This window comes from Electrophorus electricus, chromosome 1 (assembly GCF_013358815.1).
Source record: "Electrophorus electricus isolate fEleEle1 chromosome 1, fEleEle1.pri, whole genome shotgun sequence".
NCBI lineage: Eukaryota > Metazoa > Chordata > Actinopteri > Gymnotiformes > Gymnotidae > Electrophorus > Electrophorus electricus.
In genome coordinates, this window is record NC_049535.1 from 14,108,667 (window position 1) to 14,127,942 (window position 19,276).

The following is a 19,276-nucleotide window of genomic DNA, read 5'->3' on the forward strand; positions in this document are numbered from 1 at the left end:
TCATTAACTCTCTGACTAGAACAAAATGAAACAACAGTGCAGCTGCTGAAGTTTCTATTTATATGTTTGGACATGTTGTATTATTCTGAATTTATTTTATTTACTCTTTGGAATGAATACAAGCCTGCCAACGGACCTGCTTGGTTTTATTAGATGGCTGTAATTTAAAACCTTCAAAGCCTAAGACCACCTGGTTAGTGTAGGTAGTTGGCCGCAGTATGTGTGTGTGCAGATGATCCTGTAACCACATTTAGTTAATACACACACAAACGTTTTTTTCTTTCCACGCATACGCCCACTTTGTACTTTCCTTCTCTTACTCTCTGTACATTACACATGAGAGAACACCAGGCCGCTCTGTGTTCTCTCATGCCCAAAGTTAAACGACTGTCGCCTTGCGTGTTAACCATGCGGTATGAGCTGTTTTGCCGCTGTATGGCAGTGAAGGCCAGTGCTCTCTGGACCGGCTGCGGGTGGCACTGGATCTGAGGCTCGAGGCGGGCGCTTGAGCAAACGGAGCGCTCGGGAGATGAGATCAAAGGGGAACCGTGCAACCGTGGCCGCAGCAACCGTGGCCGCCTCTGACGCAGCTCCACGATGTGGTGTGGGAGCCAGGCCGCTGCGGTGGGCTGCACCGCTCTCATCTGCTGATGCAAAGAGTCCCTCGTGGCCATCATGTTACACACACACACACACACACACACACACACACAGTGCCCTTTCTGCAGTTTGCTAGTGTCATTAGCCAGTTCTTTTTCTCTCTTTCTTTTCTTTGTCACTGTTGCTTCCTGTATCAGTTTGTTAGTTTCTTTCTTTTTTCTTTCCATCCCTCCCTCCCTCCCTCTTTCTGCCAGTGTGCCTGCCGCCCGTGCTCTTTGGTGAGTGCGCTGTTTATGGCTGTGCTTTGGTGGTCCTGGTGCAGGCTGTGTTTTTGCTGTCGTGCTTCCTCTTGTTGCTTTTTAAAAAATAATAATTTTTTATAGCAAACACAAAATTGTTCCTAATTCTCCGCTGCTGGAGGGTGCTAATTTGTGGCTTTTGGCTCAGTGCAGGAGTCGCCTAATTGAAAAAATCTGCTTGCTCGCTCGCTCGCTCTCTCTCTCTCTCTCTCTCTCTCTCTCTCTCCCTGACGCACACATTTTAGTCGTGACATTCCTTGTTAGGAAAGTTAAAGAGGGATGACTGTCAATTACATTTTAAACATCAATTGAGGTAAAGTGATTATTTAAATTACAGAGTCCTTTGTGTGAGCATTTGCTAACAACATTTTGCTAAATGTTGAACTTTCAGCACTGTGGTGCTGAGAAAGGAATTGCACACTCTATTTAATTTTTTCTTTTGTTATAATAGGGATTACTGCATTACATGTTGAAGGCCTGCCCTGTTCCTGCATGACTCCACTCTCTCCATCCTTCACGGAAAACCGTAAACCCACTACAATGTCGTCATGCCAACTGTTTTGTACGTTTTCATAAACTTAAAACTGTTCAGAGTTGCCTTTTTCAGTAGGTTGGGGAGAGCTAGAGTGTGTACGTGCAGTGTAGTTGTTTTTATAGTACTACATTGCTGCTCTTTGGCCTACTGCTAACCAGGTGTTTGTGTGTGTGCTGTGTGGTGGGGAATTATGGTTTATGCAGTGCATCTCCCCCTGGGATCTTTTAGGTTGTTGTGCTTTGACTGTGCAGTGTTGACCCATAATTATGCTGACCTGTTCCTCATGACCCTCTTTTTATCACCGTACTGTGAGTTCAGCACTGCACATAACAGCCCTGACAGGTGGCGAAGACTCAAAACAAGGAGAGAGAACATGTGCACGTGTGTGTGTGTGTGTGTGAGGGAGAGAGAGAGCGAGAGAGAGATGGCACCAATGTCATGAATTGCGACTCAGACACCTGAAAAGGAGGCAAAGTGTGTGTAAAATGTGTGCACGTATGTGCTGTATTTGTAATTGTGTGTGTGTGTGTGTGTGTGTGTGTGTGTGAGAATAGTAAGAGGGAGCAGGCAGAAGTGATGTAGTTGGTGGGGATGTAAATGCCCCCCCCCCCCCAAAAAAAAAAAAAAAAAAAAAAAACTATTACTGTGTTTTGACTGCTGCTGCCGCAGAGGTGAGTTTATTTAAACTGCGGCTGTAAAAGGGAGCTGGGTCGAGCCCCACACGCCACGTGGCTGCCCCAGGGCATGGCTTTACTCTTTCCCAGGGACAATTACCCGCTGTTAAAGAACCAAAGAACCACCATGCAATCACGTTCTGTGCGCGCACACACACACCAGCGAACTGAAGAGGAAAGAAGCTTTAGAAAAGATTACACAAACAAAAAACTTTACACAGATGGTTTTTGTTTATTTGGACATGCATTTCCAGCTCAGTTATAGATTTAAATATGAAATTTTGTTTGCATTTTTATTCACCGTCTACTTTCATATTTGCTAGCTTTTTTTCCCTCTACATGCTCCCTCACTCCATCACTCTGTTCAGTTAATCCCGTTTCTGGGTGTTCCACAACATGGTCTAAAATAAATGGGGTTTCCAGTGCCAAATCACTGAAATGTAGCTAATACAGAATGATGTCATGCCTGACTGTAGTTTATAAGTGTACTTACTCACTACCACTGAAAATTAAGGTAGAGGAAGAAGCTCCAAGAGGTCTGTCGAGTGTGTTTGAGGGAGAGAAGTAAATAAAGCGCTTCTCAGTGTAAACTTGGTTCATTTGAAACGCCCTTTACTGCAGCTACAATCAAGTCTCACTGTAAGCCAGGGAGAGAAGGAGAAAACGAGAGTGATGTTGGGAAGGGATCGGCGTGGAGGTCCGTGTCAAAGCATGCTTTGTAGTGGTGTAGAGCGCACACTACGGCCCTCACTCAAGTTCACAAGTGCATACTCCGTCCTGCCCGCTTACTTGCTCCCTTCTTCCCTCTGTCCCATGGGCCCTGCACAGATGGGCTGGGAGTGGGCTTACTGGGATTTTTTTGTAACAAGGTCATGCTGATGATCCCACACACCAGGAAAACGCCGGACCACCCTGGCCGAGTTGCACTTAAGCAAACGCACCCACGCTGCTCCTACTCTTTGTGCCTTGCTCACTGACATGTGCGTCGGCACTCTTTGCGCTGTGCCCTATTTATTAGACTGGTGTTTGAGTTATACATTTCAACCTCTGCCTGCCACAGCTAACGGGTGCCTCACACATACCGAACTCCTGTGCAGGTCGAACATACACACTCATTGGTAGAAACCTCCCTCTCTGTCTCTCTTTCTGAAACAGTATTATCCATTTTCAATAAAGCAGTGTCTTTTGAGGGTCAAAATACACAGTTGTTAGATGGATAAAAGGCACATGAAGACTGAAATGTTTAATGTGAGTGACAGTTTACTTTAGATCCAACACAAAAATGAGTCCCAAGGCTGTGTATGAGTTCAATATGGGCCTTGGGCTGGATCTGCCTAGCACTTCTTCAGTCTGTCAGGAAGCCAGTGAAGTCTGAACCGAATGCTCTGCCGTCAGCATTCAAACAAAGGCGGGATTCACTTAATAAAGTGGAAACACAATAAGAGAGAGGGGGGGACGACGACATAAGTACACATGTGCAGAAAATTCCTTTGGAAAAGCAAAAACATGACCCTGTTTAGAAAGACGGAGCTCTGAAGTTGGCCCATCTGGGCAACAGATCTGTTACAGACTCGCGATCACTGAAATCAAATCTTTCCTCTTTTTGCACGACTGAGTGGAGGGGTAAGACAGGCGATTTTGCTTTCTTTAAAGCCGTTCTCTCGAAGCAGAGACACTTGGTACTGATAAGGGTCTGCATGCGCACTAGTCGCGTGTCCCTGCCAACTTGGATCTGATATGTTTCTTCAAGCTCACAGCGATTCCTGCAAGGCCATGCCGAAGCTGAGAAAGATGGTATTGAGCCAAAGTCACTTGTCAAGATGTTACTGAGATGTTGGCATTGCCTGTAAAACATCCTGAACTGTAACGTTTTTGTTAGAGGTGACGCACAGTGGGAACAGTTGTAAAGTCTAAATACATGGTAGAATATCTATTTAGAAAACCTTTTGATAATTTTTCTAGTATTTGAAACGAGCTACTTTTTTTCGATAATACAAATATGTTCACAAACATCTACTCATGTCATTGCGTATGCGTATGGGATCTAAAAGCTGCCAGGCTGTGTGTGTGTGCGCGCACGTGCGCGCGTGTGTGTAGGACGAAGCCGTCTTGTTGGAAAGGCCCTGATTCGTGACTGTCAGGAGAGTGACTCTCCCTTTGGCTCCAGAGTGACCACAGCTGGACACTGTTGGTTTTGGACAGCACGATCAATCAGGCCACCGAACATCAGCTTCTTTTTTAAAAGGAGATGTGAGTGGAAACTAAAACTCAGCAGTCTGATGAAAGACAAATGCTTTAATGTTGTTCCTTATAGAAAAATGTGTTTGGCTCTGATGCTTTCCTACAAATATACACTTTAATAAGCATTTTTTTCTCCCCCAAAAAGTCTTTGCCTGGACCAAATTGGATTTTCAAAGACAAATCACAGAAAGTTGGGTTCATAGACACCGTGAACATGTCTTTTATTTAATATAACTTCCAGAATCAGGACCAATAACATGTTTGATCTATTATATCTAAAGGAAACCTTCGAGCTAACGCTGCTAATCCTCATCTTCAGTCTCTGCACTCCTGCACATGGGATTAGTCTAAAACCAGGATTGAGTGTAGAATTTCAGCTTTAATTCAATTAATTAGAGATGTAGCCAAAACAAGAACTGTCACAGGCTGATTGCTTACAGACTGCATCTCATATTGCAGCTGCAGCTACGCCGACATACAATAGAGAAAGAGGGTGAGAGATTTATATTTAAAGATTGATATCTTAAAAAGAGCTTTTATTCACTTGATTTGTACAGTGTTCATGACTAGATACCTCGATCTGCATGTACTTTTAATATGTATTTTTCCTTTGTATGAATATTAGCTTAAGCCAAGGTCAAGCCATGTTGGCCAAGATATAACTGAGGGAACTTCCCTGAAATTGATTCAGTAAATGTAAATGGTATGTGTACATTCACTTATCAGTTCACAGTAAAAGTAGTAATGTCATTTGGCATCTGCGGTTGATTGATTTCCTTTGTTTTATAAGCTATAGACGCAAAAGCAGGAAGAGTTATTAGTGATCAGATGAAGCTGTGTTGTACGGTATGACGTTTGCTTGTCGGGTTCTAGGGAAGAGCACAAGATCTCAGATGGCTCCGATGTGTCTCCGATGTCCCTCCTTCCTGCTTTACCTCACACACAATGCACGTAACTGCTCCCCAAACCCTACTGAAACAGCCTCGCTACAGTTTATACAGGCGGCTTTCATGAGAGCTTAGTCTTCTCTCGCTCTCGCTCTCTCTCACTCTCTTTCTTTTTCTTTCTTTCTTATTGCCCTTCTCACCAGACATTTGTTCAAATAGCAGTGAGCAAGAGAGATGATTATACTATGCTTATGGGTATGATGGTGAAACCGTTCTGTATTGTAACTGAACTGATAGCTGACCTTGTGCTCACTTATAGTGTTTGCGTGTTTTGGTTATTGATGGCCTTTTCACAGCTCTGGGAAAACTGAATGAAAGGGTATTTTATTATAGCCTTTTTCATTGGACAAATGCAAGCGCTGTTATGGGGAATATAAAGGCTAATAGCACCATACAATAAAATGAACAACAGGAATAACTCTGGTGTTCTATAGTGCCGGGTGAAGGCTGAACCTCACTCGGGTCATCTCTCATGTGGAGTCGGTTAGTTATGAACACAGAAAAACAAAACCTTGCTTGTTGGCTTGTTTATTTAGGCATGTTTATTTGCTTGTTTACTTGTTTTGAGCAGCTGGTTTGGATTTGTATTATCAGCCTTTGCTGGAGCCTTTGTGTGCCTGATGTGGTTCTTGCTGCATCACCTGAGTCACAGGAACGTAACAAGGGTCCTCCTGGGTGCTGAAGGCCCTTCCGTTGTCCTGTTGAGAAGCAATCAGTCCTGTGCTCAGTGACAGATAAAGGGAAATACCTTCATGTAAATGCAGCTGCATGGCTGGAGCGCTAAGAGCAGGGATTTTTTTGCACATCACGTTTTGTTCATTAACATTAAAGGCCGCATCTTTCATCGGGACTTTACAAGCTTGAAAGAGCACTAGCCCACAGCCTTTACACTGTGTGGAACAAGGCTTGGCCTACACACAGTTACCCCTTCACCACATGACTTTTCTTACACATGCTAGCACACGTGCTATATACATACATTCACAATTTATATGAGCTTGTACACATACGCAGACTTGTATGCCGCGCACACACACACACACACACACACACACACAGACACACAAGCGCACACACACAAATTAAGTACTTGTCTGCACTATTTTCAACTCACTTGTTTACCACACAGATATATTTATGAGAATCTTTGCCAGACGTGTGCTTTCCCTCCCTCTCTCTCTCTCTCTCTCTCTCTCACACACACTCTTAGTCACACACGCGCGCGCGCACACACACTCATTTGTTAACCAGGCATCTCTACTCATTCACAGACACATGTGCTATGGATAGGCACACACTCTCACCACAGAAGAGGCACAACAGAAAAGATTTAATGGGAAAAAGATGAGCGGGGGGGTGTGCAGGGGCAGCTGCATTGAGGGTACATACACACCCCAACATTCCCAAGAGCACTCACACAAACACTGCTTAAGAACAGCATGCTTATTTTACACACATGTAAGTATCTACCTCCTGGGCATTTGCAGTGAATCTTGTGCTTTGCAGTTCTTTTGGTGTTCATTTCCTTAGTGTGAAAAATGGGCTTCTGTAGGACCACAAATTCCAGAACTTAAGGCCGGAACTTAAAAAAAGAGTATTAGTAAAAAAGATTTCAGAAATTATCCAATTTTGTTTGAAAAAGTCACCTGGGGATAAATGACTGCATTCATATTTACAGCTGTGTTTTATATCGGGATACTTACTTAAAGAGAGGGGGAGAAATACAACATGGTACCACAGGGGAGCACTAGTGAACAGTGTTGACTGGAAGGTTTCCATAAATGATTATCATTATTTTAATTGCACGTCCCTGCTGGGCATCTGTATCCACGCGTCTCCCCTCCTGCACGCCTCTCAGCCTTCCCCAGAGTCAAAACTTTAAACCTGACAACGAAGAGTGTTTTTTAATCATTCATTGCATCTGGCTGCCTCTTGCCTCATTTTTTCGGGCTGACATTTTCTTTCATAGTGCATATGACGTGTGTTTTGTGTCAGTGCCAAGCGTCTCCGACACTAACTGGCCGACGTATATCTTTGTCCATGTGTGTACCTCCTCTAGTGGAACGTCATTCTGACAGCCATTCTGACAGCCTTTGATGATTCAGGGTTTTGTTGAAAACACTTGGAGAGGTCATGTGTATGGAGTCGGGGAGTGCTGGAGTTTAAACTATTACTGTTAGCGAAGTGCACTGTTCCTCTCTTTACTCTGTTGAGGACAGCGCGGCTGAGACTGCAGTTCTAACTGAAACTTTAGATGTGATTCTGGCTGGTTCTTTCTTGATGGTGTGCTGGGAGCCTGTAGCGCCGACCCTTACAGCTACGAGGACACCCTGCAGAGGCTCTCCTCCACCACTCCGAGTCGTTCCATTGTTCAGAACTATTGTTCTTTTTATTCTTCCTTCCAGTTCCCGTTTTTTAAAACTCCAGGCAGCATCTGCATGACATATGTGTCTGTGTGTGTGCACGTGCGCTCTTTCTTTCCGCACTTTCTCTGTACCTCTCCTGCACCCCGCCTTTTTTTGGAATACAAGCACAGTGTTAATCCCTTGCTCCTCTACCTCGTGTGGACCACCCACCTCAACAGCCCTGCCTCTGTGGGACACCCTGCAGACGCACCCACAGTTGGAGCATAGCGCCACCTCACGGGCTGGAATGGAACTGCCCCGACCAGTCACCTACATTTTAGTGCACCTGAAAGCAATAAGTGCAGGAAAGTGTTTCTTACCTTCGTTTAAGCAAACAAGCTGGCTGATCTGATGGCATAGTGGCAGCGTGTGTGTACGCCTGAGTAAGGACGTGGAAACGGCGCTCTCTCTCTCTCTCTCTCTCTCTCTCTCTCTTTTCCCATTCATGCAAGCACACACCCATAATACACTACATCTTGTAGATTACTTATCCTTACACACTAATTGAGTGTAGCATAAAGAGCAAAAATATAACAATGCTCTGTGATCGTATAGCACATACAGAATATATAATATAGAAATTACTTATAAAACAGCCTATAAAACAAGGAAGCTATGCGCCTTTCTGGATCAGAGCAGTAGGGGGAAGCACTAAGAATCCTTAGTCATGTCCCCGACTAATGCCCATTTAGGCATGAAAACACAAGGCATTTTTTGCAGCCTACAAGCAAGACATGCAATTGATCACTGTCGAGCCTCCCCACGTAAAGTCATATATGCAGATCCAGCTTTGATAGGAACCTCAGACCGTCATTGCATGTATGCCCGTGAGCCTTGAGGTTGATGTGACATGCTGTTCCCAACTCCTGCCCATTTAGCTATGAAAACACAAGGCATTTTTTGTGGCCTACAAGCAAAACGTGCAATTGATTGCTGTTGAGCCTCCCAACGTCACGCTATATATGCGGCTCCAACTTTGCTAGTAACATCAGACCATTGTTACATGTATACCTGTAAGTCTCAATGTTGATGCAACATCCCGTTCCTGACTCCTGCCCATTTAGCTATGAAAACGCAAGGCTTTTTTTTTGCGGCCATAAGATAGTTATATAAAATAATAGCGGTGTGTTTAAAACAACTGAGAAAAAGATCAATCCTCATAATAGCATTTATTTCCATACACACAAAGGCACTGGGAGCACTGCACATTCAATTCCAAATGAAAACATGAACAAAATATAAATTTTCCAACTGAAAATGAAGAAAAAAGAATAATGGGCTGTTTATTCAGCATCTTCATTATCATTTACTCGAATATTTAGAGTATAAACTGAAAGTTGTTTACAGATTTAGCTTTTCTGTTGATCACTGAACTAACATTTAGTTGTATAACCTTTTATTTCTGATAACTGCTTTACATCTGTGTGGCATGGAGTCAATTATCATCTGACACCTGCGAACAGATATTCCAGCCCTAGCTGACTGGACTACATTCCACAGTTCTTCTGCATTCTTGGGTTTTGCATCAAAAACAGCATTTTTGATGTCACTCCACAAATTCTCAATCAGATTGAGGTCTGGGGATTGGGCTGGCCACTTCATAACATCATTCTTGTTGGTCTGGAACCAGGATGTTGCCCACTTGCTGGTGTGTTTGGGGTCATTGTCCTGCTGAAACACCCATTTCAAGGGCATTTCTTATTCAGCATAAGGAAACATGACCTCATCCAGTATTTTGATATATTTTATATGGTGCCTGGTATGCGATAAAGGGGTCCGACTCCAAAGTATAAGAAACATGCCCAAACCATTATGCTTGCACCTCCATGTTTTACAGTCTTCACAGTGTACTGTGGCTTGAATTCAGTGTTTATGGGTCATCTCAAACTGTCTGTGGCCTTTAGACCCAATAAAAACAATCTTGCTCTCATCTGTCCATAGAATGTTGCGCCACTTATCTTTAGTCCAGTGAATGTGTTCATTGGCAAACTCTAACCTTTTCAACATGTCTTTTTTTCAGCAATGGTACTTTACGAGGGTTTCTTGCAAATAGTTTGGCTTCATGTAGGCATCTTCTGATTGTTGCAGTACTCACAGGTAACTGAAGATCTTCTTTGATTTCCCTGGAGCTGATCATTGGATGCTTCTTTGCCATTCTTGTTATTCTATGATCTTTGCGGATGGTAGTATTTCTTTTCCTACCACAAGTTTCGGGTTTTGTTTGCCATTTTAAAGCATTTGAGATCATTTTAGCTGAGCAGCCTATTATTTTCTGCACTTCCAATCAAGTTCTTGATTAAAGTTCTTTCTCCTTCGGTACAATGTCTGGAATGACCCATTTTACTCACTGAGCAATGGCTAAAACCAGCAGGTACAACATTTGCTGCCCTCCTTCTTTAAATAAGAATCATAATTGATACCTGTTTCTTCATGGAATGAATGACCTCACTAATTGAACTCCACACTGTAATTTGAACACACCCCTTTCATTAAATGAGTCAATTACACCCAATTAGCAGCGTGCATGTCATGACTGTTGATTCTGTTGGTTGTCCATTACTCGGCTATGCCTAGTCATGAATACAGCCATGTTGTATTATCTTTTCTGCCATTATTGATGTTAGACTGCTATTATTTTGCACATAATTGTATATGGGAAATTGATTGCTGTTCAGCCTCCTGGCATGATGACACACATGCGGCTCCAACTTTGCCAATAACATCAGACCGTCATTGCATGTATATGTGCAAGTTTCGGTGTTGATGCGACATCCTGTTGCCGACTGCTGCCCATTTAGCTATGAAAACGCACTGCTTTTTTTTGCGGCCATAAGCTACATGGGCAATTGATCGCTGTTGAGCCTCCCGACATGACGACATACATGCGGCTGCAACTTTGCCAAAATCAGACCGTCGTTGCATGTATGCCTGTAATTTTCTCTGTTGATGTGACATACTGTTCCCGACTTCTGCTCGTTTAGGTATGAAATTGCGAGGCTTTCTTTGGGCCATTAGCTGAATAGGCAATTGATCGTTGTTGAGCCTCCACACATCACATCATATATGCCGCTCTAAACAACGGCTCCAAAAATGCAATTGATCGCTGTCGAGTCTCCTGAAGTCATGTCATGTCTGCGACTCCAACTTTGCTGTACCGTACAGTCAGTCATTTTATTAAATACTTTCTTGAGTAAAAGTGTAGATCAGGTGTCCATGGGCATTGAAAGTTATGATAAACTGGGATGTTATGATGCTGTCAATTCACCTCTCTTTTGTCACTCAAGTTTCTTGACTGAGAGCGGCGCAGTGCTGATGTTCCATAGAGCCCTCATGCCTGTGGTTCCTTCTGGCTCTATCCTTTTAGCTATGCTGCCATAGCTAGATCTGCCAGAGTCCATCTTTGCACATTATAGTTCCCTAATTTACACACCCTCATATCATGCTTAATAATCTAGTCTCTCTTTCTGCCGAGGTACACCTACCCCTTATGTCATGATGTTACTGATGTTATGTCATGTCATGATGTTACCACCAGCCCCTGATGTCCCCTGCTGTAGCACACCACACTTCCACCCCAGCCTACTCCTTCACCATTGCTCTTGATGGATGTTCCCATGTGGGATGTGTTTCGGACACATGCACATCATCGGGACAAGACTAGGACTTCTAGAAAACTGGACTAGACATAATTGCTTATTGTTTCATTTCATTTCTTTCTATATTTTTCTGTTAAAATTGTTACTATAGTGGTGACCTGAGTCTTGGTTCCTCTCAAGGTTTCTTCTTCATGCTGTAGGGAGTTTTTCCTTGCCACTGTCGCCCTTGGCTGGCTCACTGGGGACTTGGACTTGGACATTTGTTTAGCTGATTTGTGAAAAAATTTGTTGTAAATAAATAAATAAATAAATAAATTTGATTTGATATATGTGGTTCCAACGTTGCCGGCACCATCAGACCATCATTGCATGTATGCCTGTAAATTTTAATGTTGATACAACATGCTGTTCCCAACTCCTCCCCAATTAGGTTTGAAAACTCAAGGCTTTTTTGCGGCCACGAGCAAAATGGGTAATTGATTGCTGGTGAGCCTCCTGACGTCACGTTATATATGCAGATCCAACTTTTGCCTAAGTTTTCCTCAGAATGGTAGTGTGAATATGTATTTCCATTCTGGTCAAAATCAGATAAACTATGATAGGGTTTCAAAGATATGACTCAGAAAAATGATACTAGTACCCCTTTGATCAATGTGTTGCAGCCACATACAGTCAAAAAAAACTTTTTTGGGGGGGGGTTAATTATTTCATTTCAGACTACAGATTATTTGAAGACCTGATTTGATGTGATTGAAAATCCTATAACTGGTTCAAATTTCATCCTATTAACTAATGTGACAATATTAAACATTTTTGATCAGCACTTGCAATTGCAAAGCCGTTTGGACTCCTTCAAAGATTCATTTGAGTCCAAGTTTGTGTTGCCAAGTGAAACTATGTAGGAGATATACTGTCTTATCTAGTAAAGCATCACCCAGAGGCCAATTGCCTTGAAACTTGACTGTGTCTTAGAGGTTGCATACATGACCATACCATTCATGTTTCATGTGGATTGACCAATGCTAAGCCTGTGAAATGTGTACTGAATGCTGATTGGCTGAAGGCATCCACCATTTTGGAGATCTAATATCCCTGTTGTAGGTCCTGCTGCATACGTGCATATAGATGTTGTGTACCAAGTTTCATATTCATTGGACAATCTGAATGTGTGTGACGGTTTCTTTCCTGTTACAGCACTCCCTAGTAAAGCAGGTGCACCAAGATGGTGGACTTGCCCCATACCTGCTTTGTTGTCATTGAAGTATTCATGAGTTGTAGCTGTTTTTGTTCAGTTTTTGCAGTGGAATCTCCACCCCTTGATTGATTGGTATGTGAAAACTCCACAGTGTAGAAAGCTCCAGGTTTTGTTTTGTTTTGTTTTTTATAAAATTTAAACTTCACACTCTTCTGAATGTCTGGATACCAGATTTGTGTGTGTGTGTTTGGTGAAAATCCTAGGACTAGTTTGTGCTCAAAAATGTGATTTTGTGTGTGATTTTTGCATATTATGCAAATGATCTCAAAATTTAAGTAGGCAGAGCTTATGGGTTCTTGGGGCTCTTTTTTAGACTGGAAGACTAGGAATGACTGGAAAAAATAATTTTGTCTGTATGACATACAGTGTAGGAGTTATGGACTGGAATGCGTTTGAGTCCACTGTACCACCTGTAGTCCAATCTGGCTGGCATCTTGCACCTGAGTAGGGGGAGGGACCACTACCTATTGACCAAGTGTCATGTCTGTAGGACTTACGGTTTGGTCTGCATGATTCGTTTTGAAGAAGATGAAGATGATGATCCAAGCCTAAAAATGACTTCTGGTTGAATCCACTTTAAATTAAATGAGGTCATTTTCAACTCCAGTATACCTGACTGAAAGGTTGACTTTGGGGATTTAGAGATAACTGTTATAGCACTTGTGCTTTGTTAAATGGTACTACTACTATGGTGAGTGGAATTGTGTCAGAACCTCCGGTTCCTGGACCCCTAAGCATGCACACTGAGGACTGAGCAGTGAAATCAACCTACATGAATCAGGGCTGTTGTAAAACCATATTTCCGTGGCCATCCATGACTGGACTCTGACACTTCTGTGTTTGTGGAAGTTTATGTAAATACTGATGCATTGTAATATCTGATAAAATGAGGTGGTAACTTAGTAAATATACAATAAAATAAAGGCATACGGTGTTGTAAAACCAGAAGCAGTTTCCAGGATTACATACAGTACTGGTTCTCCCTCTAGTGGAAGTTACATAGAAATGGCACTTTTACTCTGCACAGGAGAAAAGTGGAGCTCGGCATAAATTAAATGTGCTTCATCAGTAGCAGTTTTTATACAATCAATTTATGAAGTTGTACTTAAAGCTGGATTGTGGATGTGACGGAGAGAGAGAATGCATCTGTGATGAAAGCAAGGTGTAAGAGCATGTAAGAGCGAGTGAGAGGGGTACGCAACGGAAAGACTTGGTGATACGGAGCGCTGTTTCCTGTGAGGGCCATTGATCCAGCAAACACTGTCACCCCCAGCCGCGGGGTTACGAGGATGGAGAGTATTAGCAGTATGATTGGGCAGGGGTGACGACTGTTGTTCTTTCACCATGCCATGATGACCCCACTGGCTGCCACCTCACCCCAAGCCCCAAGCACACCATTGTGTTCATCTCTGGGAAACACTCGGAGCTGTACAGCCTGTATGGGGAAGTGGGCACAAGGAGATGTTTGAAAAGTCAACGGGGAGCACATGACATAAAGGTAGAGGTGGGACAGGTCTGAAGGCAGTGCGTGCGTGCGAGAGAAAGGAACTCTACCTGGCAGACTGGGTCTTTGCAGGCACTGACGCTATTAAGTCTAATTATTCTCTTGGCACTGGTAGTCCTAGTTCCTGTAAAGAGTTTTAAGTTTGAATGAACGTAATGAGTCAATCAAAAACTGCTGGTTTGCAAATTCCATGTTGTTGGGGTTTTTTCCACTTTAAAACATCATAATTTGATAGGCAGCTCAAAGACACACTTTTGGAAGCTTTGGATAACTGCTGGGGTCTTTGGTTGTGATTTTGGTGCCAGTTTTCCAGTGTTAGTTGACTGTAAATAGTATAGGACTTCTTTCAAATCTTTTAGTTAGAAGTGATTTGGGGGCGGGGGGCGAATGTTTCAGGTGCCTACTGTCAAATTTTTTCGATTGCCTGACATCTTGGCCAGCAGAAGACCATCATATCTGGCCAGGGTTGACCTCATCAAAGACGACCACCCACCGAGTCACTCTTGGTATGGACAGCTGGAGTGAAAGTTATGTGCATTTCAAACAAAGCTTCTCCAAAGACAACATCGAATGACCCGCTACTGTGCTCAGATTGAGCCCTTGTGCTGTGCACAGTGGGGAACCAAGGTAAAAGATAAGGGAGGTCCCCATGGCAGATGCTCGACAGTCCCGTTCGGAAACGCAGGGCCCCACTACACTGTGTATTAAGAAATGACTTATGAATTATGAGCGTTTGTGAGCTCACACCTGCGACTGTGGCATAGATATCCTGTTTGGAAATGGCCACTGGCCTCACCAAAGCCCCCACCTCCAAGCTTGAACAGGAAGTGTGGACAGGAAACAGCTGTCCCTCACATCCGCCCTCCGTTCCTCAGGTGCATCCTGGATACTCAACACTCGCAACAGATACGTGATGTTATTAATTTGAATATTATCACCAGTAAAACGTAAGAGAAAGGTGGATATTTTAGTTTTCTTAAATTGTTTAGCTGTCCATTTTCACTAGGTCCAAAAACGAGAAATGTGCTGACATTTCCCCAGATGGTGGGCTAACTTTACCTACATTTTGGAAATATTGGGAAAACCTTGGGAACACTCCCTGCTGGAATCAAAGAGTTACATTTAACTTCTGAGGCATGTTGAGTGCCATGTTTTAAGTACATCATCATTATTCAGAGCAGGAAAACAAAACTTTTCAAACCTTTTCAAACTTGTCAGTCCACTGCAGAAAAGGTGGAATGAAATAATAGTACATTTGCTAGTCCAAAACATTACCACACAGTTTAACTACAGAGCCAGAGTTCTAACTCCCAGTTACTTCCTGTAACATCAGCTAGGTGCCTGAAGCAGACCAGACACCGTCACCTCTTGGATCATGTATTGATTAGGGTTGGTCTGTAAATTGGTGAAATTATCTGAACTTTCTGCATGGAAACCACAGATGAGATAAAATTCTTATTTGGTCAAATAGTTCTGTAAGGGAGGAATGCCTTGGGTAAATGAGAGAAGCATTTGATTAGCATCCTTTACTAAGCATGCATGCACACAAGCCTTTTTTTTTATCATAATTGAATCCATAGGCAGTTCTTATGTATAATTCCTCTGTTCTCTGGCTATATCCGAACAGCCTAATTGGGTGGTATGACCAGGGTTTTTTAAAGGCCTCCCTCATGCTGTTCACCATAGGGTGGGGGAAAAATAATACTCAACTAAGCCCTGCACACACACACTTCTGTTCTGCGCGTACACACTTGTCTGCCCCCCCGACACACACACACTTCTCTCCTCCTGGCATGCTGCTCTGTTTGTCACTTTCTCCACAGAATGGACTGCTCGTATTGCTCTAAACAATTAGTCCCTCTGATTTCTATCACAGAACATGCACAATAGTGTTTATACAGGACACAGGAAATGTGTCCATGGAGGCATTTTATTGTGTGTGTGTGTGTGTGTGTGTGTGTGTGTGCGATTATGTGTGTGTGTGTGTCCAAAGGACAGAGAAAGCAGAGGAGTGATTTCTCTGTTTACATGTATGGTATTGCCTATAAGGGTTAATTGTGATCTGTACATCATCCGCAGTATATTTTGCTAATCTCCTTTAATCGTTCACTCTCATGGAATGTTGCATTATTCGGTAATTTAACTTCTTTCCTATGCTTTTTTTAATTCAGTGTGGGCCCATTACTATGTATATTTGAACTGTTGAATTGACATTGTATTTGATTGTATATCTATATAAAGGTGAAACACACAAACACTTGACGGGTCAGCCTTGGTGCTTTACTTTAGCAGTGCTTGTGTTTGGAAAGGCTGTACAATAAGACTCTTCAGGATTCCAATAGTGGCTCCAATTTCTTCCTCCCTGCTGCTGTTGAGAGGAAACCATCTGCTTTTCTCTATTACCTCTGACATGCACAGCCTGGGTCTTCACATAAAGAGCCAAATTGAAATGTCAACAGTACTCTGGGAGACTTTTCTTTATAGCTGAGTCATTTGCTGCTTAAGATTATCTAATTCAGAGAACCTCTCATGCATGAAATTATTACAGGCAAACCAGATTCCGATAAGAATCAAGCAAGTGATTGTATGTGTAGTACAAGTCAAAGGTTTGGACAGTCCGGAGAGAATGTATGTTTTGCATAGTCTTAAAGGCATTTTAATTAATTGGTTTATACTAAGACAAATATGGAACTTTAGTCCATCAGAATATGTGAGAAGTTCTAGGTGTTTTTACAAGGTGAACTACAGGAGCCTAACACGTTAGTTACGTTCATGTGACCTGTCAGTTTGAATTATGACATAACTATATCTAAATTGAGTAAACCTTACATGAACAATATTCATTTCAATTTAGGAGTAAACATAATCAAATAAGTTATTTGATTAAGTTATATAAGTTATTTGATAACCTATTGCTAAGATGATTTCCTGTCATGTTTAATAGTGACTTGAACATACTTTGTAACTAATTCACGATTTCCTGATTGAAGACTACCTCTGTGACCCACAGACTGTCAGGCAAGTAATGCAGATCTTGTTCAGTGGACTTTACCTCATGTGAAGATTACTCTACTTTTTAACTCTGAAAAACTCCACAATCACTTTGGTAATTTTGGGTGATGTTCTGAGCTGGACATGTTCTGAGTGTTCAGTCAGCAGTGATGCAGGCACAGTAATGAAGCCAGGTCCGTGCATGCCTAAGCACCATCTGTCACACATGAGCTGTTACCTTTGGAGCATGAGTAGTTTTTTTTCTTTACACTTTCACACCTTGCTGGCGTTTTTCTTCATGGGGGGAGTTTTTGACATTACCGTGCCTACACTGTGGTGTTCTTCAGCCTCCGACTGCTGTAGTTTTGCATGGTGTGCCAGGTTATGTTAATTTGCCCACGTCATGACGGCATGCGCTTGAACATTCTTTGATCCTCATATTGAGAAACCGCAACAGAACCGATTAAATGAACCATCTGCAATTATCGTTCATAGGTTTAGGGTAAGGGTTAGGGTTAGGGTTAAGGTTAAGGTTAGGGTTAGGCTTAAGGTTAAGGTTAGGGTTAAGGTTAGGACCGTTACTTATACATGTACTTAAGAACTTACTGCATAGCAAATTTAACTTAATTTGAGAGCCTGTGCTCCGTTTACTTTAGAAGGCGCTTCCTCCAGGTGTTGCTGCCCACTCCCTACGGGCTAGAGGGCCACTCACGTGTGACTATACTGGGGTCTATAGAAACCCTGTGGGCAGGTTGCCGGCTTGACTGGGCGTTAGAGAGTCTATTCAACGCCCCGGGAAGGATATATTTAGAAATGGAGAAAACCCATGTCTCAATGGTATTGCGCTTCGAGTCATTCTCATAGTCTTAATTTAACACATAGGCAAATCCGCAGAGAGAGTATGCAGCCGGGGTGCAGCTCAAATGGAGGCAGGCACCCAGCTGGAACCACAGGTGTTACAGACAGAAGCACAAGACAAACTAGGGAACATTGGGACCTCTAGTAATATAAGATGTAAGGGTTTATTTTAACTCCATTAAAACCTGGGGACCTTAAATGTACGAATCTTTATTAATGCACTGCTTATTCAGGAATAGAAAGGTACTAGGAGGGTAATGCATCCAAAAAATTAGAATAAAAAATATAATTAAGCTATACAGTGTGAAGAGAATTACAGTCACTGGGAAATTCTAGACAAATGAGGATATTTAATACAGGGTACAGGGTAAACTGAGGTGCTGATTTTAAATGATAACCTGAAACTGCTCTAGCTTCAAATTCTTGGTAATTTTACTATAATTAAAAATGTTGACTAAATACCAGCATTGAATATACTTTAAAAGAAGATATAAGATATAATAAAGTAAAAATGTGGACAGAAAATGTTCATTTCCTTTATCAAAACATAATAATAATATAATAATAATAATAATAATAATAATAATAATAATAATAATAATAAAGATGTTGGTGATGGTGATGATGATGATGATGATCACTATCATAATCACAATAATATTTGTGGGCAATTTCCAGCATGCAGAAGAAAATGACTTCATGTCTACAGTGAGCAAAGTGTTTCTAATGAAAACACCTAGTGGCATGTCTGGTGAACTGGAGCAGATCAAGTCGGCACGTGTGTGTGTGGTGTGCGTGGGCCTCTTTAGTGTTACTCAGTGGTAATGTAAAGTCAGCTTCCTTCTAGCTGTGATCCAAGAACCTTTAGAGTCTGGGACTGACCAGAGAGAGGTGTGTGTATGTATTTATGTGTGTGTGTGTGTGTGTGTACGAGGGGCATGCTTCCTTATCTAAGGTCCGCAGGCAGTTTCTGAGTCGCTTATCAGTACTCACCATATTGCGCGAGTACATCCTCCTGTCCAGTAGAGAGCGGAAAACTGCCCCCCCCCTCCTCTCTCCCTCCCTCTCTCTCTCTCCCTCCCTCCTTCCCCTCTCCTGGTCTCCCTCTTTCTGTATAGACCAATACATCCCTATCCAAGTGGAAGTCAACTGGAAGACCATGTCTGCTGGGGGGAAGAGGAGACGAGGACAGTAGAGAAGGAGAAGAAAGAGGACAGGGTGAAAATGCTTCACCTCCATTTACACCTCACAATAATAATGGCTTCTGCTCAAAACACTGGATCCTGTGGAAGCTTCAGCAGTGTTCTGTGTCTTCCACCGTAGTTCCACTGTACTGTGTGATCCCAGGCTATACTCAGACAAGTCACTCAT

General features: G+C 42.6%; 1 long non-coding RNA gene across 1 annotated transcript; it reads right to left on the minus strand.

Moving 5' to 3' along the window:
* Positions 1–13,452: 13,452 nt before the first annotated feature.
* On the minus strand, positions 13,453–18,947 carry LOC113579587. Its single transcript, XR_003410889.2, has 3 exons — positions 18,899–18,947; positions 14,107–14,180; positions 13,453–13,987 (listed from the first exon to the last, which is right to left on the minus strand). It is a non-coding gene; the product is annotated as an uncharacterized LOC113579587 (long non-coding RNA).
* Between the last annotated feature and the right edge of the window lie 329 nt (positions 18,948–19,276).